Source organism: Cyprinus carpio, chromosome B3 (assembly GCF_018340385.1).
Source record: "Cyprinus carpio isolate SPL01 chromosome B3, ASM1834038v1, whole genome shotgun sequence".
Classification (NCBI taxonomy): Eukaryota; Metazoa; Chordata; class Actinopteri; order Cypriniformes; family Cyprinidae; genus Cyprinus; species Cyprinus carpio.
This window is the reverse complement of record NC_056599.1, coordinates 41,559,713-41,584,177: the sequence shown is the minus strand read 5'-3', so window position 1 is coordinate 41,584,177 and position 24,465 is coordinate 41,559,713. Positions and strand designations below refer to the sequence as shown.

The following is a 24,465-nucleotide window of genomic DNA, read 5'->3' as shown; positions in this document are numbered from 1 at the left end:
ATTCTACATATGAGGGACATAAAGGAAAAGTTTATTAATAATTGTTTGGTGGTCTGTCGTTATTTCAAAACACTCTTGCTGCTATTGAGGCGTGATGTGGGTAAAGTTAGGGGCAGGTGTGGTGATCTAGTTGGGGGTCAACAGAGTAATTATAGATATAATAACAGAAAAATAACTACAGATGTGATTTCATGCAGGTATTTTTAAGTATAAGCGGAAGATAAAAACAGGAATGTATACACCGTACGTGCATTGTATCAGACTGTAAATTAGTGGTTAAAGATTCCATGTAAAGTAATCAGAACAAGCGGACTCCATTTCCCACAGTGCAGTGCGGTGGGTGGGTGTCATGTGACGCTTGTGTGCGTGAGAGTCAAGAGCTGCTCGCGAGCGTGTGTGCAGCAGAGTCTGTCGCCTCCACAGCAGGTGTGTGTGTGTGTGTGTGTGTGCGCGCGCGCGGCTTCACTCGAGGACACTCTCAGGATGTAACGTTGTGTGGATTAGTCTGTTTGGACGCGCGAGACTGGGGTTCATAACGCGTGGAATAATCTCGCTTTCCAGGACTGACAGAAGACACAGCAGGAACCAGTGCTCGGGTAAAGACACTTCTCACTCACCGTGTTCTCCTGTAACGTTACACTGACAGATACTTCACACGGGTTTCTTCTGTAACAGCGTTATATCCGTGTGCACGTCACCTGTGTGCCCCGCAGTTATTATTTATTTACATATACACACACAGTATATAATTATGAAGAGTTGAGGTGCAAAAGCCTCTGTTTTCTTCTAAGAAGAGCGTTTTTCTCCGGCATCAGTGCTTATGTTCAGTCATTCATGCTCCTGCATCTGAACTTTTCATGTGACTGTAGTTTCATCTCCGATCGTCCTGATCCTGAAGGTGCTCATCTCGTAGCTCTAGTAACTGAAACAGATGTTGCTCGTTTCATCTAACCCTTCACTGATGCCTCTGTGGGGTCCGTGTTTCTGAGCTGTGTTTAGGCAGTGGACGTGTTTTAGAGAGTCGGCTCTATTGTTGGGCTCTGGACAGAGATGCACTGTACCCCGGGTCCCCCCAGCGTCCCCCTCTCTCCAGCACATCCTCCACAAACAAGCCCTCCTTTCTCCTCTGGAGAGGGACCCTGTGTCCCCCAGCAAGTGACTCTCAGGGCCGGCATTGACGGCGGGACGCTCCCTGCACAAAAGAGGCTGAAGTGTCAATGAAGTTGTTCGGAGCCCCCGATGCACGGGAATGCTTCTCTGTCCCGTCCGGAGAGGGACAAAGAAACACTTTGTGTGCGCCGGGGGCCCTTGACTAAACCCCGGGGTCTCCTCTCCTGTTGTCTTGAGCAGCGGGAAGCACGTGTCCATGTTGTGCTCAGAAGCAGCAGCTCTTCTCTGCTCCGGTGCACCGAGGAGTGTTGGGTTCGGGCTGGTTTCATGAGGTGACCCTAGAACAGGGTGACTTTGACCCGCTGGTCACCCGGTGCTGCTGAGTGTTAGGCTGTGTTAGTCGTGAACAGGGCTGAGGAGGTGTGTGTGCACCAGTAGCACTGCAGGTGTTTACTGCGCTGTCATCCAACACATCTGTGGTAAACCACAAGAGAAACGAACATGCGCCGCCAGACAGGGCTGCAGTCTGTGTGTGTGTGTCAGGAAAGACATAAACTGTAATCAGTTTCAGTTAAAATTACCACACTTATACTTTAAAAACCACTAGTTACCTTACAGTGTGCATGCGTGCCTTTAAACCAGGTGCTATTTAGGCAGCAAAAGGCAGGTCTGTCAAATTAAAATTCATTTAATTAATTAGTAAATGACGCATTCAAATTTATCAACGCATTTAAAGCAGCCAGACCTACTTTGTAGTGATGGGAGAAACGAACCTTTTCGAAGCTTCGAATCAATTGAAACACTTGATTTGCAGAATGATTCAGTGTTTCAAAGCGCTCGAAACACCGCACGCTAGTGACGCCTGCTGGTCAAAAGTGTGTGAATGCAACAAAAACATGCAGAAAAAAAACAGCCTTTGCAAATGTTATATTGAAAGTGTAATACATTAAATGCAATAAAAAAAATAAAATACTACTAAATATGAAGTGTCTGTAAAATATATATATTTATATTTTATATTAATTTGCAGGGCTTGCTTTGTATGTTTTATGGTAAGCTTCTATATAGAAGCCAGTAAGAGACTATTTACGCAAATATTTCGTTAAAAATGTCTACAAATTGATGAAACTGATCTGAGATCAGGTAAAAACCAAAGACCCTGGTTCAATGGTTCGCCACTGGGGGGCGATCTCAATGAACTGGCATGATTCACGTCTTCACAGACATCGCCCCCCAGTGGTGAACCATTGAAATTTCGAAACCTTGTTTACTGGAATCACGTGACTTCAGCACTTTGATTCGCACTCCGAACCACTGTTTCGAAACAAATGATTCACAAAAGTTTTGAAGCTTCACGAAGCAGTGCTTCGAAAGTGCCATCACTACCTCTTAGGTCAACTTACATCTCATACATTTTGATTGGTGACACAATATCGTTTTTGCTCAATTTTCCCAATGAAAATTATGCATCTTCGAGAAACGCAGTGATTTGTTTCTGAATTAATTGACATTGAAGGAATCCGGTGAACCAATGATTCAGTGAACGATTCATAAAGAGAGCCTTTTTGGTTTGAACAAAACCAATGAATGACTCATTATTCAATGAATGAATGTCTATACTGCCACCTAATGGCAGTTTGAGGATCTTATTCAGAGAATCATTTAATAGAAAAACGACATTTAAGGCATAATTCTGTGTGGAATCAAGTAAAATATTTAGTTTGAAGCCACTACTTGTAATAGTCTATTTGATGTGTTTTTCATTTAACTCAATAATGGCTTTAAATTATCTTTTTAGGGTAATTTCTCAGCCAAACTAGATGTGCAGTAAATTTAGATTAATTAGAGTAATTAATTGCCACATTGTGCAGTTAATTAGAATAAAAATTGAATTACTTGACAGCTTTACTATATATATATATCGATTAGCAACATTCTCTTCAAACTGTTCCTTCATGACAGTAGTTGACATAAGAGGAAACTGACCATAAAAATGATTGTGTTGATGCATTTTAAAAATGTAAAGCAACCATAATGGCAGTGGCTAGTTACATCATTTCACTAGGTTTGTAGTGAGACGTGTTTTTGTGAGCCTGTTTTCACTGAAGCTAGAGTTTTCTTTCAAAACAAGAGCTTCAAAGGGCAGCATGAATAAATGCAGGCCAAATTCAAAACATCTCTTTCAAGTGTAGAAATTAGGAAAGAGGTATTTAATTTCCCTACTGTAGTGTAAATATACCTATGAAATATGAATGTTAATTTATTTTACAGTGCAGTTGACTTTTTCTGACTTAAGTTTTCTTAGTTAAGATCATTTGTTTACACTCTAAATTTTGAACTCTTAATGTGCATTGGATAGAATGTTTTGTATTTAAAAAATGTTACATTTTAATTTTTTAAAACGTATAGTTCCGGTCCTTGATTCTGATTGGCTGAGCCGCGTTTAAAGCTGTTGTAAAATACTCTACAAACATACACCTTTGTTTACTTCTGTGTGTTGCTCGGCAACCACTTTGTTGGAACCACAACCGTTTCTGAGGAACTACATTGTTTGGTGGAAGAATATTGTTTTTGTTAATATCATTACACTTTATTTGCTCGGTTTTATTTTGGGAAAGGGGTGGAAAATTTCCAGAAACTTTCCAAAAATCCCTGGAAGATTCCAAATAAATCCTGGAATGTTTCCAATATTAACTGGAGATTTTCCACCTTTTTGCAACCCTAAATATAGTATATGGAATAACTGTTTTATAAAGCAATAAGCCCCATGAAGCTGTGGTTTACAGTGAATTTATAACTCCGCTTCGCCTAGCAACGCCTCTTAGCTGTTATAAATTCACTGTAAACCACGGCCTCACGGGGATTATTGCTTTATTTTCCCAATTCCTCTTTTGCTTTTTTTTTCTTTTTTTCATTTTGTAACAATATGAAAATCTCACATCCTTATGTTTAGGTGTAAGATATATTTAGGTGTTTTATGGCTTTATAGTGTGAGCTGACAGGAAGTGAAGTGGAAGAGAGAGATGGGGACGGGATCAGGTGACCCTGAACCACAGAACCAGTCATGAGGGTCAATTCTTGCTGAATAAATAATCTTTCCATTGATGTATGGTTTGTTAGGATAGGACAATATTTGTCTGAGATACAACTATTTGAAAATCTGGAATCTGAGGGTGTTTAAAACTCAAAATATTGAGAAAATCATCTTTAAAGTTGTCCAAATGAAGTTCTTAGCGATGCATATTACTAATCAAAAATATCAAAATATCTTCATGGAACATGATCTTTACTTAATATCCTAATGATTTTTGGCATAAAAGAGAAATGGATCATTTTGACCCAAACAATGTGTTGTTGGCTATTGCTACAAACATACCCCAGAGACTCAAGACTCAAGGTTTTGTGCTCCAGGGTCAGATTTAATTAGCGCTGATCTTTGTTTGCATGTGTTGTACTGCGGTTCTAACACATTGAGTCCCTCTCTGTGCGCCGTACACTCTCCGTGTCTCTCCGTGTGTGTGTTTAGCGTGGTCTGTCATCTGTTAGCGCTGAGGGAACAATGGGCAGCTTGTCTCTGGGGCGGTGATGCTGGAGAGAGGGGGTCTGGGACGGGCCTGCTGCCGCCGCCGCCGACGACGACCAAGAACAAGTGTCTGTCTGATGGAGGACCTGCTGACCCTTCCTCAGCAAAATAGGAGCTTTGTTCAGAGGTGTGTGTGTGTGTGTGGGAATGTGTGTGTGAGTGGAGGAGGCCGGATGAAAGGTCGGAGAACTGGAAAACACTGAAAGCTCCTTGATTGTGAGTTTAAGAACCGCTGACAGTCTGTCGAACAGTTTCTGTGTCAGTTTTTTAACCCAGTGGCTCTCAGGCCTGTTCCCGGAGCCTCGGCACGCCACACACTACACGTCTTCTTCTGTCTGACACACATTTTGACCATGGAGCACAAAACCAGTCATGAGGGTCAGTTTTTTAAAATTGAGATTTATACATCATCTGAAAGCTGAATAAATAAGCTTTCCACTGGTGTATGTATTCGGCTGAGACACAACTATTTATAAATCTGGAATCTGAGGGAGCAAAAAAATCTAAATATTGAGAAAATCTCCTTTAAAGTTGTCAGAATGAAGCTCTTAGCAAAACACATTACTAATCAAACATTAAGTTTTGATATATTTACGGTAGGACATTTACAAAATATCTTTATGGAACATGATCTTAATATCCTAATGATTTTTGGCATAAAATAAAAATGGATAATTTTGACCCATTCAATGTATTTTTGGCTACTTCTACAGTGACTTATGACTGGTTTTGTGCTGCAGGGTCACATTTCAGCTCTCTGATGAGTTGTAAACAGCTGTGTTTGATTCATAGACAAATTAGTAGAAATCTTCCTCCTTGTAACGCTGGTGCTCAGAGTCAGAGTTCCCCTCGCTGAAGTCTAGCAGAAATACGATGCACATAGTTTGTGGAGAGTACTCCGTCCTTGAATTATTCTGTGGTTTATGGCGCCGCCTGGTGGCCGGTGAGAGTCGCTGCAGTGTCAGATCAGTCATTCAAAGCTAGGAGCCTCAGCAAACTACCAGGGGCCCCACAGGAGGACTAAGTAACGGTGGTTTTTATCTGAAACTTCTGGATTCACGATATAAATCACAGTTAAACTGCAGCATCTTCCAGTCTTCATCCCTGAAGCTGCCGACTGGAAGCTCAGATCTACGCTGGACTTTGTGTGACAGTGCTGTTAACCCACTTTAGTAGCAGATACGCATTGTTTTGGACTACATTCACCTTTGTGAACATAAGAATCCGTTTCTTTCAAAAACAAAAAAAATAGGCTAACATGTTGGAAAATGTGTTTGCCATAAATATCTGTCATTTATCGGCAGACGCTGTCACAAGTGTGTTGATTTTCTTGCTTAGTATTTTTTGTCTTGTTTTTTAGTATAAATATCAGGATGTGTTTACCTGACAAGTAAAATGACTTGAGATGTGATCTCGTTTTATAAAAACTTAAAATGAGCAAAAATATCTGCAGAAGGGGTAAGAAAAATAATCAGAATTTGTTTTCTTTTGTGTGTGGTGTACTTGAGGTGAAGTGCAGTTGGTGGATGCAGTGCGCCCTCTACTGACGAGTCATGAACAGAGCAGTGCTTTCAGGACAGGCGTGTGTAAAGCAGTACTGATGAGCTCGTGCTAATGACCTGACCTCGAGCTGCTGACAGTAAAGTTATTAGTGCTGCGTCGGTGGGTGATCGGTCTCGTTTCATTCTCTGTAACTTGTGATTTGTGAGATGAAATTCAACACATTGACCTTTAGTCAGCTGAGTTTACTCTAGCTGAATAAAACTTAAGAAAACTGGCTTGAAATCCACGTTCATGAGGCTGTGTTTGACTTGAGGTTACACTTCAGTTCATCTCTGTTAGCTAGTTGTTTATTAGCTTGCATATTACTAGTCTGTTGGCTGTTTATTCGTACTTATTAATGTCCTATTCTGCATGAGCATATTGTAGATTCCTTAATCCGAGCCAATACAGCTACCTTGCTAACAATTAACAAGCACTAAATTAGGATTTATAGTCATAGTTAATAGTTAATTAATAGTGAGAGCTGGTCCCCGAATTAAAGTGTGACTGCTACAGATGATGATTATGCGTCGAGCTTTACGATATAGTATAATGTCCAAATAAATCATGTTTCAGGAAAATCTCTTTTGTTGTGTTATCAGATGATGTTGCTGGGGTTTGTGTCCCATTACTATTCAGCATCAGTAACACTCTCTGAAGCGTCACACATGGGGCATTATGACACTGTTGGCCAGTGCTTTTCACTTTCATTTGTATTTTTTCTTTGTTTATTTCCAGAATGATCTTTAATTTGATACCCAGTTCCCATGGATTTTATACAGACGCAGTCCTGTAGTTTTGTCCTGTCATAAATGAATTTGAAATAATCTGTTACTCTCCCAAATGTAGAATTAAATCTTGAAGAATGAACTGAAGATCTGCCAGACAATCAAATCTTGCGAGTGATACGGCTGACTGTATTTTGTAGTATCTCAAGAATCTGTGCTGTCCAAGTGCAGTTTAAGTTTATTTTCTAGATGATTTAAATTTGGTATTAAATAGTGACAAATAAAAGTAGAAGTGTGAATCGTTAAAATCAAACACTGAAACAAACTGCACAGGACACAATATAGAAAACTGTTATAGCTTGAGTGTTTGGTTTCTAAACGTTGTTATACTCCAGAACTATTCAGGCCTGGTTTAATATTAGCTCAGATTTATAAATGTGACCCTGGAGCACAAAACCAGTCTAAAGTCTCTGGGGTGTATTTGTAGCAATGGCCAACAATACATTGTATGAGTCAAAATTATAGATTTTACTTTTATGCCAAGAATCATGCTTCATGAAAATATTTAGTAAATTTCCTACCGTAAATATATCAAAACTTCATTTTTGATTAGTAATATGTATTGCTAAGAATTCATTTGGACAACTTTAAAGGAGATTTTCTCAATATTTATACCCTCAGATTCCAGATTTCCGTTGTATCTCAGCCAAATATTGTCCTGTCAATGGAAAGCCTATTTATTCAGATGATGTATAAATCTCAGTTTTTAGAAAATTGACCCTTATGACTGGTTCTGTGCTCCAGAGTCACGTATTTGAATATTATAAACTTAATGTGATGCATACAAATAAATGGAACAAGAATAAGATATATGTAGTAGTACTAATGAACCGAGTGTGTTATAAACACACAATAACCAGGTTTATACAGTTATAGTCAATAAATCCAGTTCGTTTCAATCTTGTACTTTTTAACTAATTGAATCTGGATTGTTGCACAATTATACTTAAACCGTGTTCATGCATTTATCTTGTTTTCACAACGAACAGGTTTCTGCTGATTTTAAGTATATTGAATAAAAGCATTTTAAATCATTATTATTTAAATAAATTAAATTATGCCATGATACTTGTTTCGACTGCATGCATTCATATTTATTCTTGTCCCAGCTTCTAACTTGTGTTTCATGGCTTGTGAGGACTTGTCATTGTTCATGTTGGCATCTGTTTCCTTTCTTTCTGCTTTATAGCAAGTGACAAATGAGTTTGACATGACACCCAGCCCTTAACCTCAGAGTTTCCAGGAATGTTTTGTCCTCCCAGCGGTGAGCACTAGATGGCGCTGTGACTCTGCAGAAACGACACACATGTGCTCCTGCAGAGCTTCAGGGTCGTTACAGAGCCAGATTATTGGAAACCCTCGGCCTTTGAAGATCAAAGCTCGCAGGCGCAGAGATAACGTCCACCTGCGCCTCAATAAAGAGGATCTTCTGCTGCTCCTTCTCTCTCGGTGAAACGAGTCTCAGGCCTTCTGCAGGAATCTTTTCAAGTCATGCATGTGAACCTGGGTTAGTCATGTTGGTGTGAAAGGTTAAACTTCACAGTTTGCACAATGCACAGTAAATCATTTGGACAGGCGTTTGTTCGGCTTGACAGGCGGCTGGAACGGCCGGTTTGGTGAAATCCAGGATACTGTATGTGTGTGTGAGTAGAAGACACGGAAACTCGGCCGATGCCAAACTCTCAGTTGGTGCGTGGCCAGCTCTCAGTGAAGTGACACGCTCGTCATGCAGGTGGACCGGATCGTGATTGGGTGACAGTAATAGCAGCGCTATAAAAGCGTCCTCTGGTTCTCACACTGTCAGCGTGATCAATGATCAATCTACATGTGGGCTGAGTGGTAGCCTCAGGGAAACTGGAGCAACTGTTTTAAAGATTTATTAATGGCCTTTATTTGAACAGGATAGCATAAAGCAGATAGGACCCTATGAAACTGAAGTTTTATTTTTTCCCAAATTCCGTTTTTTCTGTTTTAATTTTTCTGGATTCTGGTTTAATGGTTAAATGAAATATTATTAATCAAAAAGCATGTCTAACTGATTGAAATCAGAATTATTTTTTTTCTGTTTTAATTTTTCTGGATTCTGGTTTAATGGTTAGTTTTTAGAACAATAGTTTATAAAAACAAAAATAAATTAACAAAAATAAAGTCAAGTTTTCTTGATTACATTTTAATAAATTCATTAGATTTTAATAATCAAAAGCTTTTTTAAATAATTTTGTAAATAATGTTTTTCTTTTTTTTCAGAAATACTGGGTTGTGTATTTGGGTCACAGACGAAAAAGGGTTTAAGCATAAAAACAATACTGGTTTAAATTGTTGTTTTTCCAAAAAAAAAAAAAAAAAAAAGGTTTTCTGTTTAATGTAATTGTATTTTTGTTTTTCTGAGCAAAAAATAAATATCTTGATTTACAGAAGAGACACACTATAATGTCATTCAGTGTAACAATCGTGTCAGGCCTATTCATAACAAAAATCAATTCATGACATTTTAAAAAAACTAATTAAACTAATTAAATAAAAAAACTAACTTTCACCCCAAATACTAATTAGTTATTTAATTTTTTTTTTTAATTTGTCACTATCCTCGGTTTTTCCCACTTTTTTTTACTAATGTAGAACCCAATAAAACTTAATATGCTCACTTATTATTTTAGATATTTTAATATGTACAGGTCAGAATAAGTGTGTTGTTTGAATTTTACATAACTCTTAAGTGCTACACTGAATGACAATGGAACATTATTTTAACCAAAGTTTGACATTTTATTCTTCAAAAACTTATTTGAGACCTTAAATACACTTTACTTGCATTTAATGTGCTTTCTATGGACACAAAATCACTTGTGTCAGTTTCTTTTGATGCGGACATCTTAACGTCTTTGACCCATTTACATTTTACTGATAAATAAAATCTGGTAAATATTTCTTAAAACAATGTTTTAATAATAATTTTATTAGCGGTAGTAGTACTATCATTACATTACCTAAGCAAACTTTTATTTTGACAGGTGAAAACCTTTAAGGTTCTCTGTTTATATGATATAATGATCATGTTCGTGTGTTCATGTACTCATATAATATTGAGGCGGCAGAGGCTGAAAACACAGCGCTTCAGTATGTGTGTGTGTGTAGTAAACGAAACCTCGCGTCTGCGTCATTCAGAGATGCACAGAACACAGGATTTATATTTAAAAAAAAATTTGCTGCTTAATATTCCGCGATTCTGTCCGCGTTTTCCGCATCACTGAAATCATAGGGTGCTTAGCAGACCGGAAGCACTGGGTTGAGAGAGCAGAGTGGGATCGGCAAAGGACCTTGAGACGGGATTTGAACTTCAGTTCCCGCGAGTGCATTTGTGGCGACCCGAGTTCGAATCCCGTCTCGAGATCCTTTGCCGATACCGTTCCACTGGAGCACTTTTCACGTTTAGCTATAAAGTGCAGAAGCAGTGAGAGTGATACTTTAATCCTGACTCTCATACGAGTTTCTCGGAGCTCTGTTCAGGAGGCCGTTGTAAGTAAATCCCAAAAGAAGCTCGGGGTGCCGCATACTTGAACCTTGCCCAAATTTGCTTTCAACAAATCAGATTTGGTGTGATGCTTCGTTAGGCAGGTTCCAGCCTTCAGGGATTACGAGAAACCCAACGAGAGGGCTGAAGTTCTCAGCAGACGTTGCTGTGCAGTGTTGACCAATCACAGCGCAGAATCCAGTGCCCGAATGGCTGGCAGCCAATCAGAGCGTGGCACAGAGTCAGATGAGGGCGGTCAGTGTGTGGACCGGCGCCAGCGCGTTTGCATCGCTCAATCAAAGCTTATCACGTATCCCAAAGCAAATACTATACTGTCAGATTATTGGAGGAACTTTGTTCCTCATTTAGTTCTTCTCTAGATTGGACTCTTTGGTGACCAGCAAAAACAAAACACTACAGCTTCAGTAGTTGCTACATGTGAGTGGAGCTTCTGCTGTATCAAGCTGCTTCGTGTGTGTGTGTGTGTGTGTGTGTGTGTGTTGAGGTGTGGTTAAGTTACTGTAGGTCAAAGCTCAGGTAGGTGTTTTGTCCTCCATACTGTTAGCTAATGTTTAAGACATTTTGCTCAATATACACATGCTGCTCCACGGTTATATTTTAGGCAGTATGTCTTAAAACTTGAAATTAAAACTTTTTTTTTTCTTAATTAGTTACTTTTTTTAAGCTGTCTTCAATGAAACATTTTATTAAACATTTAAAGCTAATTGTAATGACTTTGGACTGGGTCCAGTTATTCATCACAAGGCTGAAAAACTTGTACTGCCCATCCCTAGTACGGACTAAACCTAAAACCCTAATGTTAATTCAGACTTCATTTATATATGTATTCGTCATTTTTACATTTCAGAAAGCAGGATTTAGTCTATTTTAGCTCACTTCCCTGGACAGTTTTCTGTAGTGAAGTGAACACAGACTCATGCTGACAGTGTTCGTGGGGCGGCAGGAGTTTTCTTGGGAATTTTTAAGCAGGTGCTGCTGTAGCAGTCAGGCAGTTTTAATAGGATTATCACACACACACACACACACACACACACACACACACACACACACACACAGCCAGGGCTCCAGTCCTCAGGAAAGTGACTTGAATGAAACATCCAGGAACCAAATGACTTGCTAAAATAACTGCTTATAAATGTAGATATTTATTCAGTACCAAAACACTGAATTCAATGGTTCCCAGTTCATTTAAAATGAGACATTTTGGGAAAAAATAAGATAAGTGGGTCTGATTGCTCTGAGGCTGATGTGTGAATTTCTTTTTATTGATGGATTAAAATGAGTCATTTGTCATTTGAGAAACCCTGGCTTTAAAGAAGAGAATCTGAAGATGAATTAACCCACTAGTCACCACTAGTTGAAACCAAATATAGACACAAATCAATTGTGACTAGATTTCTAAATCTTTTTCAGAGTATCTGTATTTGTGCTCTGGAGTTCTGACAGATCATATTCGGTTAAACCAAATACTAAAGTCACTTGTTTTATGTATTAAAATTAGGGCTGGGCGATAAAATGGTAATGATAATTATCACAATATTTTTCTCAAAAAAGTGATATCAACAGTTCAATAAATGCCCGATATGATGTTAATGTGGCAAAAGATATTTTTGTGATATTTATTTTGCTAAGGATAAATGACTGGAAAATTGTAAAGAATGCTGAGTAGGCTGTAGTTTAAAACTGCAATTAATTTTCTGGTTTCTACAACTTTCAATTGGGAGCAAAAATCTGCCTTTAAATTTGAAAGAAAAAATTAGGTTTGAAATGTATCATGATAATTATCGATATCGACTGACTTTAAATATTTTATCCTGATCATTTTTTGGCCTTATCACCCAGCCCTAATTAAAACCCATCTCTGATAATCAAAATGACATTTAAACACTTTTTTCCCCATAAAAATAATGTCTCATTCTTGAAATGGGTTGAATGTAACTCTACACTCTTACCTCATTAAGAATGCACAGACAATGAATATGCTAATTAGCCCCGCCTCCACTCAATCACTCCAGCTCAGAGCTGCTCCACTTCCACTCAAATAGTTACTTATGTACTAAACACCATGCCCACATTGGGTAAATGGTTAACGGAGAGTGAATCTGTGAGTGAATTTATTTAATTCTGAATGGATTAAGCCTAGAAAGCACTCAAAGCATGCTCCCATTGTAATAACTGAAAAGCTGTCACTCGCAGTAGTTCATCAGGTCTCACAAAGTTCGGTTATAATCAATGAAGCTCTAAACTGCGTCTGCACTTTGTTCGTTATAATGAGAGGATTTGCGAACTTGTATAACAGCACTGAACAAAACTCCAGTGATTTGGGCGGTGAGTGGATTCTAACCGAGACACCTCTGATTGGCTGTTGCGTTCAAGAAATCAACAGATCTGTCTGTGATTGGCTGCATTGGTCAACACTGTAAAAACACACTGTAAATAGAAACCTCTGAGCAGTGGAGGACTCCAAATCTAATTTAATTGATCAACTTCAAATCGGAAATTGTCAGAGGGGATCATGGGATTATTTTGCCCGCTTTCCAGGCAAAGTTCAGATCACTTAGAAAAGTAATAGCACACCTTTCCTCAAAAGCTGCACGATTTGAAGTTCTGTAGCACAAATATGTAATATTTAGGACATTGCTTACATGTGAGAGTATAATCAAGGCATTTTTCTGTCAATTGCACTATGTTGTGGACTATTTGTGTGTTTATTTTCTTTAATTCCTTCCGTTTTCTTTGTGTTGTGCACTGTTGGGTCTCTGTAGCAGGATATTTAGGCCTATTTGTACTTTTGATGCACTTGACGCACATTTAATACCAATGACTTTATTATGTAACTTTATTACCTCGTGGGCTACTTCAGGTCTCTCCATTGAAAGTCCAGGTAACCAAAACATAAAAATAAAAGTTATAAAGGCATCATAAAACGAATCCATATATGTCCAGTTAAAGTGATACTCCACCCCAAAATGAAAATTTTGTCTTTATTCTCTTACCCCAATGTCGTTCAAAACCCGTAAAAGCTTCGTTCATCTTCAGAACACAATTTAAGATATTTTGGATGAAAACTGGGAGGCTTGTGACTGTCCCATAGACTTGTTTTCTTTGTGTACAAAAAGTGTTCCCGTTGCTTCATATAACCCAGATTGCACGTCTGATGGCAGATGGAGTATTCTGATGATGCTTTTCATACTTTCCTGGACCTTGACACTGTTATTTATTTGCCAGTCTATGGGACAGTCTCAGGCCTCCTGGTTTTCATCCAAAATATCTTAAATTGTGTTCCGAAGATGAACGAAGCGTTTACGGTTTTGGAACGACATGGGGTAAGTGAATAATGACAAAATCTTCATTTTGGGGCGGAGTAACCCTTTCAAGGATTTTATTCATAAGTGTAAACATACATAGAGTGAATCACATTATACGAAACATGAAAGCTTGAGCATGAGCTTCTGTTACCAAGTGTATATTGCTGTTTGCATGTGATTAAAAGACTAGAGGATCTAGTCACTTCACAAGAATTGGATTAAACCACTCGATTCATGTGTATTTGTTTTACAATGCTTTTGTGACCATTTTGGTTACCTGGAAAAAAATCTCTCAAGTTTCATATAAAAATCTAGAAGATTAACCAAGGTCTTAATGGGTTTGGAATGACTTGTGTCATTTTTACTCGAATGAATCTCCCATCAGAGTATCTTCACTTGTGTGTGTAATGATTGGGTCAAATTCATACAGCACTGACATCATTGTACAATGGTTTTAGCTCTGAAAACACACGGTTGTGTTTGTGTCTTGCAGGTTATCACAAGTCTTATCACAAGTCATTTGTCTTACATATACCGCTTCAAACCTGGTTTAATGTTGTAGACGGTAAATTCCCAGTGGTCTAGTCTAGCTGTCATAAAATGACACATTTGGCCTCAACATAAAAGCGAAGCCGCAAAAGCGGCACTTTGAGACGACTGGATATTTGCGCAACCATAAAGCCATCAGCCTATCTCTCGTATTGCTCAGCAGAAGAGGGTCAGATGAGACACTGTATCTCAGAGACTGTAAATCAGGGTCAAACTCTCGGAGTTTCCAAGCAAATGTTCTCAGTTTTTGCAGTATTCTGCAGCAGAGCGTTTGACCGCACAAACACTTCATGATGTGTGCAGGGCCTTCATTTATAAAGACATGCACAGAATGAGAAAGTACAAGCGTTTCCTGCGTGTAAACATCTGCATGTTTTTTTTTCTTTCTGAAATGCTTGTTGAAATCATTAATCAGTGATCAATTTTCATAATCACTAACATATTCATTATTGACCATTATTTAAATGCACAACATTTTTCTGATCAAGTCCATATTATTGTCCAACTTCAGAAAAAAAGGCTATTAAAATATTAATTTTAAGTAATTTTGGCATATATATATTTTTTATTCTTCTCTTAAAATTAATCTTATTCATTTAAATTTTAAGATCTTAAAATTATTTATAGACACATTTAGTTTATTTTCACTCAGTTTATTAATTCAGTCAGTCATTACTCAGTTAATCAAGTCTGTGTGCATGAATGAAATAAAGGTTTATATGCTTTGTAGGTGGAAAAGCTGTCAAAAAAAATTCGAATTTTGAATATTTGTCGAATTTTCATTGAATTTAAAATAAAAATCCACATTCGAATGCAAGAAAGTTTCATTCGAATTTTAGGTGTGCATCAAGGGTGCCATATCAGTGGCACACGAAATGCGAAGACGATGTAAGTGTTGTTGCATTATAATGTTTTTCTTATCCTGTCCAGTTGAAGCCACTAGATGTGGCAATGCTACGTTGTTCATTCAAAATATTGCAGAAAAAGAGAACAGCAATTTTGAGAAGATCTTGTTTATGTCAACACTGAAACCCAAGCCGTTCACACAGAATGCGCATTTTGCGCATTTTCTAGAGGGTCATCTATCATCGTTGCACTCACGTCTCGCATGAGAGCCGCATGTTTAGAAAGCCATGTAAAATTAATGCAAACATACCTTGAGACTTTATGGCTGCATCTCATGTTTTTAAATGAAAAAAGTACTCTGTGTGATTGGCTTTCGGCGCTTTGGTTTTAAGGTATGCATACATACATGATGCTGTTTTGTTTATAGTTGTTTAAGCAACTTTATTAATTATAATTGGTAATAAACATTATTTTGGACATTATACCCTTTTTTTCAGAGATAGTCATGTTATTTTATTGCTTTGAAGAAATGTGCATTAGTAATATTTAGCTTGATGTACCCTCTTGTGGCCTCGAGAGAAGCCAAAAGCCCCCCCCCCCCCAACTGAAATTATACATTTAAAATTCTAATATAATTTGAATATTGATCATATTTGTGTATAAAATTTGAATTTAGTTTTTCAGCCATTTTGACAGACCTATTAACATGGGATGCATTGTCTAAACGAGGTGCTGCTGTTTGAGCTACAAAAATAAATTCATATTTGTGTTATTTTCAGTTTTTGATCTACAGTCATGGGAAGTGTCAGTACATTGTATTTTAATGTGGTTGTGTGTCTGTAGTGTTGGCACAGACTCGTTCATGTTCATGTTCATAAACGCAGCACTGGCTCCTGTGTGTTTATGTTGGACACAATATGTGTCTGTAGCCACTTTCAGACCACAAGTCTGTGTTTGAGCTTCCTGAGCTCATCATCACGACGTTCAGTTTCTCTGCTTGACTGTCTGATCTCCTTCATGAGCCTAGAAACAGTGCACACTGTCCAGAGAAGATCGAGATTGTGCTTTTTGGCTTTATTGGTGTGTCTATTAATGTTTTCCTCTGAAGTGTGCCTATCTAAGCAGACATGAGTGATGTTTGGTTTTATTTCCATATGGGAGCCTGGCTATTACAACAAATGAACTCTTACTGACATCAAGTGTACTGACACACAAGCTGTTGGTCTGAAGAATGTCAAACATACTAGCACTTTAGTACTAAAATGTAACAATACCAGTCTTTCTGCAGTGTCAGTAGAACAGAGTATCGACTCTCAGCAGTACTGATGGACAGCTGCTGCTGTTTTTTGGGTATTTGCACATGTGTGCTCTGTGAAGAGAATTGTCTTGCAGTGTAAATGTTACAGTCTCCATGCTGAGGTCTCAGTCATGTTTTTTGTTTCTCCCAAAGGAAGTCTGTTTGTTTCTTTCCATGTATGAACTGTCATAAAATCATGTGATCCATCTTGCTGTAGGGCACAAATCAAACCATGATTTGCTGTGCTGAAGACATCTGCTGCACAAATGTGTGAAGAATAAAGCATCTTCATTTGATTAACAGTTTGACGTATTTTGACATAAAAAATAAAGTGTGTTATTTCTCAGCCATTATCTCTTGTGTTGGTAAACGGCTGAGTCTGTGTTTCTCTCGTTTACACTGCAGAGCGAATTAGCTTTGCCAGTTCATAACTGAACTGTAAACCTTTCAGCTTTTCTCCCGGCATCTTACTGAAATGCAAATGATTTGGCGTACAGACGGGATGATATCCCTGAAGCTACTGGTTTTTATCTTCTCTTCCTCATGCAGGTGTTGTGTGGCCTCGGTGAGTCAGATGTTGCAGTAAGTGTGTGTTCTCCGTGCTGGAAGGAAGAGAAAGGCAGTGGCACATTAAATGCTTCTTTCCGCACCCCCCGTAGAGGCCTTTGTATTACATAAAGCCTTGAGAACAGTTCTGTCATTGTTGTGAACGGAAAGGGCCTTTTCTTCTGATGCTTGCACTTCTGAATATGATATGTGCACATGGAAAGCATGGACAAAAAACTGTGTTGAATTACCCCGTCTGTACCAGTCTTGTCAAAAATGATGCAGCTCAGATTTCATTTGACAGTCGCACCAACCAACAACTCTGGATTTTCCCTGGAACCGGAGTTTCCACTTTGTTTTAACCTAATTACCTGTCTCTGTGGCCGCGCTGCTTAATGACACTATTGTTTAGTGTTTGTGACGAGCAGTTCATCTGAGAGTCAGACAAAAAAGAAGAGAGGGAATTTGTTCAAATCTGAGTCAATGTAAAAATCACAGTCAGAAGCTTTAAAACAAATCAAGGGATGTGAGAAATGCTGCTTTTTTTCCTGTCTCTGAGCTTGAAAACTAGTGTGGAAGAGGAAACGCATTCAATTACAAAGTCTAGATCACTGCCATGCGTCTGAACATTTTACATCTTGCATTACAACTAATGTGCACACAACAAAATCTGTAAGCTGATACCAAGCACACCTGTAAATCAAGACATTCACAAGCTTCAACTTTTCACCCGTCTTGCTTGAGAGACTGTGGGCGGCCCTGCTTCCTGTGTCATTGTTTAGTGCCTTTTCCTTTTTATAGATCTCACCAAAATGTGTATTTATATTTAGTGTGCACAACAGAATAGTGTTAATATTAAAACTACTTAGATAAATGGGAAGACGGCTATGTGTGAGAGAGAGAGAGAAAGCTAGAGGTCAGTAGTAGAGGAAGTTCAGCATCCCCGCTGCGGGGTTCTTCCTGCGACCGACCCGAGGGATCAGTACCTCGATAGTTCCAGATATCACAGGGTTTGTGTTGGAGCAATCGCAGAGACTCTCGCTCCCTTCACTTCACTTCCAAGAGATATTTTTACCCAGTTGACAGGAAGGTAATCTGAAGTAGCCAGCCGTATTTAAGAATTCATTTCCTTTTTGTTTGGTTGATTTTCTTGGACTTTCATCAATGATTGATGAGTTCAGTGAGTGATTGAATTGAGACTCATTTTGGCCGGAGAAGACTTGGGAATCAAACATGCAAATTTGCAAAAACAAAACCGGGTATCAGAATAACTTCCTCTTCCAAGAAAGTTTTAGTATTTATCAGGGAGGTTGGGACTTGAAATAAGGTAGAGTCTAGTGCTAAAATACTGAGCCTCACACATGACATGGATATTGATTAAAATAAATTAAAACAATAGAACGAATAAGAACGGTTTGGCGACAATTTAACTAAAATAAGGGAACAGATTAATAATATATCAAGGGAACCAATCCTTGATTTGTGGCCACAATATTTACATTTCTTTCTGCATGTCTTGTTCGGGCTCTGTGCTAAAATACTTGAAGAATTCCCACAAAAATTCCTGTCGTCTTTACTCCCCCAGGCCCAGAGTGGCTAATCAGCAGAATTCCCTGTTGGTTGTCCATAAATTGGGCCGCCAGTGCCACTTTGATACAAACGCAGTTTCACACAGCAAGAGTAATTGTCTAGTTTATTTTCAGTGACAGACAGTGTCAATGGGTCCTCATACACCCGAATTCCCACCACTTGGGTGCCACAACAGAAATTACACACTCAGTCATTTGAATTTGGCTTTTAACTTGTATTTACAGTCATTTTCATTTGTGCAGTTGGCCTGTTCATATGATTGACTGCGTTATTATGTGTTATTTATCTTTATGTTCTTATAGAAACTTATGTGTACATATATAACAGGATCATTTCCATTTATTCAAATTCTTCTACTGTTAAGAAAGTGGGAAGCGGTGGGGTAGAGTGTGTAACAGGAGCTGTCCTTGGGCATGAAACGCCTGCGCTCCACTCCAGCCCTGACTCCCACTCATGACGTTCAGATATTTTGAGAAATACAACAAATAGACATTTCTTTCCGCAAGCAGAGTTTCTATCAAGTGATCTCTCACATGACGAGTTAAAAGTAAAACCTGAGCTGTGCTGATTTGATCTCGATCCACACTTCAGAAGAAATTAATCACAATAAGGAAGAAGAACTTAAAATGAGACACATAATGATTTATTCCTTGAGAACTAGACTAGAGCACATTCTTGCGTTGTACTTTGGAAATGGCTTGCATTTTGTGCAGCAGTCGTCAGAAATTAGTAGAGCCATGCTGCTCTGAAGTTTAGGATTTTTGGAGAGTAAGCATGAAATGCTTTCTGTGTACAAAACAAATACTCTCAATGTTGGGAACAGGCCCGGTGTTGCGGTGAGGTGGGGCAAGGGGGGTAATTGCTATATTAAGAGGAAGGAATTCAAAATAAAGTTAATCTCTCCACCTCTTCATAAGCTCAGAATGAGCATGCTGCATCTTGTTCAACATGCAAAGCACAGAGACAGTGTAACTGAGACAAGGGTGAAGATTCTGCTGTGCCAGGATCCAGTTCAACCCGGTTTAGGATCAGGCCAGGAATGGGTTTGACTTGGCTCTGATGGTGTGCAGAAGTACTCAGATGTGTTCGTGTGTAGGTTCTTAACAGTTCATCAGTGTTTAGCTCTACTGTACTGCATGCTGTATGTGAATTTAACTAGTACATTCCTCAGCCACCCGCCTTCCCCCTGCGGTAATGCTTCATTTTAACTCAATGACCACCTCACCTTGCTGCCAATTTTCTGAAAGCTCCTCCTCCTACTCCTTTTTCCTGCAATAACTAAAACTAACATTGCAATGGCTTCAGCAGTACAAAGTCTTTGATATTTCCTATAATCTTACTACTGATAAAGTTTTAATAACACAAGATTATTTTTGCATAATGTACATGAAACAAAACGTTTGAGTCAGGTAATTGTGGTAATTCCAACAGTTCAAAAACTCATCTGAGCTTTGTGGTCTTAGCTAAGCTTTCGGCTGGTTTAAGTGGGCAAGTCTAGTCCTAGAGCACCACTGCCCTGCAGTGTTCCTAATTGAACACACCTGCCTGTAATTTTCTAGTGAGGACTTTGGTTAGATTTTTCAGCTGTATTTGATTGAGGATAAAGCTAAATTCTGCAGGACAGTGGGCCTCCAGGACTGGACTTGCCCATCTCTGGTCAAGCAGTTGCGGGTGCTCTAACCCATGGGTCTTCAACCCTGCTCCTGTGCACCCACTGTCCTGCAGAGTTCAGGTCCAACCCTAATCAAACACACCTGGACCAGCTAATCAAGGTCTTCAGGATCCCTTGAAAAGTCACAGGCCAGGTGTGCTTCGTAAAGCTTGTCAAGGTCTTCAGGTTGGTGACAACATTACTCAATCCTGTTCTTTCATTAGAATTGCCAGGTGTTCTCTTTCTGCTGAACCTATCAATAAAACTCGTTAAGAGGATAGAAATCAAATGGAAGTTAAAACAGGGGCATCCAATCCTGTTCCGGTGTCCTGCAGAGTTTAGCTATAACCCCAATTAAACACACCTTAAACCAGCTAATCAGGGTCTTACTAGGCATACTAGAAACTTCCTGGCAGGTGTGCTGAGGCAAGTTGAAGCTAAACCCTGCAGGGCACTGGCCCTCCAGGACTGAAGTTTGGACACCCCTGAGTTAAAAGAACTGCTCCAACTCTGCAGGCCAGGTCGATGCTGATAACCATGTGGGAAGCATGCCGACATACAGTGCTGTTGCGCTTTTGGCATCTTGAGTTCGAATCCCAACTCGATGAGCTTTCCCAATCACGATCCCCTATCTCTCTTCCACTTCATTTCCTGTCAGTTCTGATCTGTCCTATCATAATAAAGGCAAAAATGCCAAAAACAAATCTTTAAAAACTCTGAAGGCCAGTGTTTCCCAGCCCTATTCCTGAAGGCCCCCTCCCCAGTAGTAGCATTTTGTGTATCCCTTATCCATCTGACCCATCCATTTCAGGTCATGGAGTCTTTACTAATGAGCTGATGAGTTGAATCAGGTGAGTTTGATCAAGGAGACATGCAAAAAGTGCTTTGGAAATCACTGTCTTGGGCTACCAGCTTTAATGGCTACAGCACTGAAGCTGGAATTTGGAATATTTCTTAAGATCACTAAATGTCAATTGAGACACTCTATCTCTCCACAACAGATCTGTCATTTACCCAAATGTATATGACTCTGTTTTTCACTCTGCCAGATTCAATTTCTAGAAGGGTTAGTAATGTATCCCTTCTGTTTCTGCCCTTGCCACAGTGGGTCCACCCTGACTTCGTGTCGCGCTTCCTGAAGAAAGGAAAAGCCCTGATGTGCTTGTCACCTGAGCTGACGGCCGGGGCTGCGTGATGGAGGCCGAATGTCTTCACTTGGTCCCTCTTCAGACACTCAAAGGCCGCTCTGTTTCAGCCTGATGACGAGCCGATTGGATATAATCTTGAGCAGCGGACTCAGGAGATGGGGAGGAATAGGGAAACTCTACAGTAGGCTTTGCAGGGAAGGATCGTCTTTCTCCAGAAGTAGGAAACGAGCGTCGGAGGGTTCCTGCTGCCAGTCGGCTCTCTCCTCCTGTTACGACACGGGACCAAATTCAAACCATGTGTCCTCGCACCCGGTTAGCTGCTTTTGCCCACCTCTAGCATTAGCAGTCTGGACGGATCCATTTCACTGCCCCTCTCCCGTGTAGCGTTCTCATTCTCCCAGCCCCAAATGAGCCTCTCCGTGGGACTCCTGCCTTAATAGGCTGGAACTTTCCCATGTCCGGTCTCCAAAGGTGGCTGTTATCCTCCGAGGGCCCCTGTGCGAGTTTCAAGCTCGGGCTCATGTTATGAGGTGAGTACAGTAGCCCACCTCAAGGGTCAAACTTCACTTCCTCTTCACAACTCTGCTTAAAGATGTGTTAAATATGTGAAGGGGCTGAATGTGTTTTTGGAATATCTTTTTGTTTAAATATGCAGAACTAATGTGCCATATATTTGGGAGAGGGAAATATTTGCTGCCTGCTGCAATTCTGATCTGTCACCACTTGACATGTGTATTTATTTATGTATTCTTTGAGAGAAAAAAGGGAGGGAAGAAGTTAGCGGAGTACGTATTTTGTTTATACGACCATTTTGAGGCCTGTTTAATGAACAGCCTTCAATCTTCGTGGAATATGACCCCTCGGCTAAGCACCATGGACAGCATAATGACCTGGCCTTAATATCAGAGCCATACTATAAGGCAGGGTTTCTCAAATCTGGCCCTGGAGAGCCAGTGCCCTGCAGAGTTTAGCTCTGGTCCTAACCAAACACACCTGAGCAAGCCATTCAAGCTTTTTGGTGTTATTACAAAAATGCAAGTATGGGAGTTTGATCAGGGTTTGAGCTAAACCTGCTATATGGGCGCAAGGACTAGATAAGAACTTTACCAGGAAATGATAACACAATAAGAACACGTCAGGAAGTTTTCTCACTCTTACTCTTTGTTAAATTATGCTTTTGTTCCTGTTTAACGGAAATTCATGTTAGTTACATATGTACTTTATGATAGCTCTGTGTATCGAGGGAGGCTGATGGACGATTTGAGAGCTATCTATTTATTTATCTATCTGTACAAGTACATACACTAACAAGTACATATCATAGACCATTTAGAGTTTTGTCCCTAAAGCAAAACTTTTTTTTTTAATCTTAAATGGCATTTATTGCATTAGCAAATGGCTCATGAGGTTAACTCAAATTACATGTGTTTGTGAGAGGTTACTGCCTACTGCTGCTCCTGTATCTTTCCATGCATAGAACCTGTTGAATTATGGCAGTAATTTGTTATGATAGCCAAAAATAAAACCTGCTGAATTAGGGTGAAACCAGTAAGTGATTGAGTGTGTGACAGACAGGTATGTGCATTGTCTTTGTGTAAATGCCTGTCATCTGTCCCTGCGCACACGTTTTCTCTGAAAGACATGCTGCTACATCGAACCAGTCTGACCTGTGGCCTCTGTCTCCGTTTCACTTCCTCTTTTCTTCAGCAGAACATGTAGACTTGTTGCAGTGATGCACGTGCATTATGGGAGGCAGATTAAAATTGTCTCTAACACTCAATCGTGTGTCTTTCTTGTGTTTCCACGTCATTGTGTCTCCGTCTTTGCTCCGAAAGCCTCTTGTTAACAGATCAGGTGTCTTGTTCGCACACAGATGTGTCTCGTAGCTTTACGTGGAGGGAGGTGTGTCATGATGGAAAGCTTTTAATGGAGATACTCTGAGTAAATGTGCAGGGATTATGTGTGAAGACAGGGCTGCTTTTATCTGAGAAGTGCTGGCGTACCTGTGTGCCGTGTTTGATCATGCCTAACCCCCTCCGCATCCCAGCGCTCCTCTGATCCCTCAGCTCAGCATTCCTCTCATAACAGTCAGAAGTCTTTACCGCGGTGTGTCCCTGCACAGATTACTGGACTCATTCCTTCCGTACTGTATGGGAAAGACAGAAACAAGCCAGGCCATTGTACATTGAGAGCGCTTCTGCCCTAAAGGCTTTGAATTTTCCTTACCTGTCACAAAAATCCCCAAGTGTGGGGTGGATGTATAAAAACTGATATTAGCTCTGTTCCAGACGAGAGGTGCCTACCTCGGCAACATTTCACGCCTGAAGGCTGTTTCAGACAGTAGGCAGCAAACTGATGCTGCTTTGTCATTATACTTCTTTTCAGTACTGTACCATTGTGTGATGTCTTTAAAGTACCTAGAAGTAAATGTTACATGGTAGTCATTCAGTAACGTGGTTACCATCTGATACCATCACTGTACCATGGATCCACCACAGTACTTTTTGGTGAAGTTTCATCCCTAATCTCAGTAGCTCCATGAAAAATCTCAATATTTTGTAATCCTTTCTAGTATCAATAGAAAGAAATTTCTAATTAAAAATTTACCCTTTCACCCAACTTTTAACGGTATTGTTCTGGAAAAAAAAGTTGTTTTTTAATTTTATCTTTAGAGAAAGAAACGATGTGGAAAGAACAAAGATTATAAATATTTGTCGGCAATGGAGGCAAGAGACTGTGCATGGAGGAGGTGTTTAGGAAACCATCTATAGATTTGTCCTCCAGCTTAGGCCAGACTGATTGATGCTTTTATTAGAAAGGACAGTGAGTGAGATGGTCAGGACGTTGAACTCAGGTTGTCTGTGGTAATACTGTATCATATTTTTAAAGGATCTAACAGGCCACTTTGTTGATTTCACCAGTTTCTCATCGGGGAAACTCACATTTTGCTGCATATTGCTGTTTTCTTAATCTTA

The 24,465-nt window shown here is 39.5% G+C and overlaps 1 long non-coding RNA gene across 1 annotated transcript in view; it reads left to right on the top strand.

Annotated features, from left to right (window-relative positions):
* The first annotated feature begins 285 nt into the window (after nucleotides 1–285).
* The window catches only part of LOC122136634, a 53,774-nt gene continuing 29,594 nt past the window's right edge, over nucleotides 286–24,465 (top strand). The window contains exons 1-2 of the long non-coding RNA XR_006154279.1: nucleotides 286–596; nucleotides 21,448–22,020. This is a non-coding gene — a long non-coding RNA (uncharacterized LOC122136634). The remainder of the gene's footprint in view (nucleotides 597–21,447; nucleotides 22,021–24,465) is intronic.